This window comes from Rhineura floridana, chromosome 2 (genome assembly GCF_030035675.1).
Source record: "Rhineura floridana isolate rRhiFlo1 chromosome 2, rRhiFlo1.hap2, whole genome shotgun sequence".
NCBI lineage: Eukaryota > Metazoa > Chordata > Lepidosauria > Squamata > Rhineuridae > Rhineura > Rhineura floridana.
This window is the reverse complement of record NC_084481.1, coordinates 170337215-170337835: the sequence shown is the minus strand read 5'-3', so window position 1 is coordinate 170337835 and position 621 is coordinate 170337215.

Genomic DNA, 621 nt, shown 5'->3' with positions numbered 1-621 from the left:
TGCACTTGTTTGTTTTCTTTCTTTCTTTGTATTTACTATTACACTCATAGTACAATTTATTGTGCTGGATGTGACCAGGGTCTTTCTACTTCAGCATCTATTTTTTATCAGTAGCCAGTGCCACCCATGTTTCAAATTGCTCTTGTGTAAGTCATAATACCTGTTTGTCCTTAACATTTGGTATTTAAAGGCATACTGTCTCTGGCCATGGATGTTTAATTTACTCTGCTGGAAGACTTAATATTGTTAACTACTAAGCTAATACCCCATTCCCTTGCAAGCCTGTACATAAAGGCCCTGTTCACACATTCAACGAGTGTACAGTCTCTGTACTTGAGTACACAAGTAGTTGAGCTGTACACTAGTACAGTTATTCACATGTAAGGTCCAACGATGTACAGTCTCTGTACCTGGGTACACCAGTCGAGCTGTACACTCGTAGTTATTCACATGCAACATTCAGCAAGTATGTATATACACATTTGCTGCCAGCAAAAGGAAATGGCCTCAGTGACACTTACTAAATATGTCACTGAAGCAATTCCCTTTTACTGGCAACAAGGCAAGGCACTCTAGGTCTGTTGTACTTCCTAAAACAGTTTCCTTTGAAAGTTTATATTC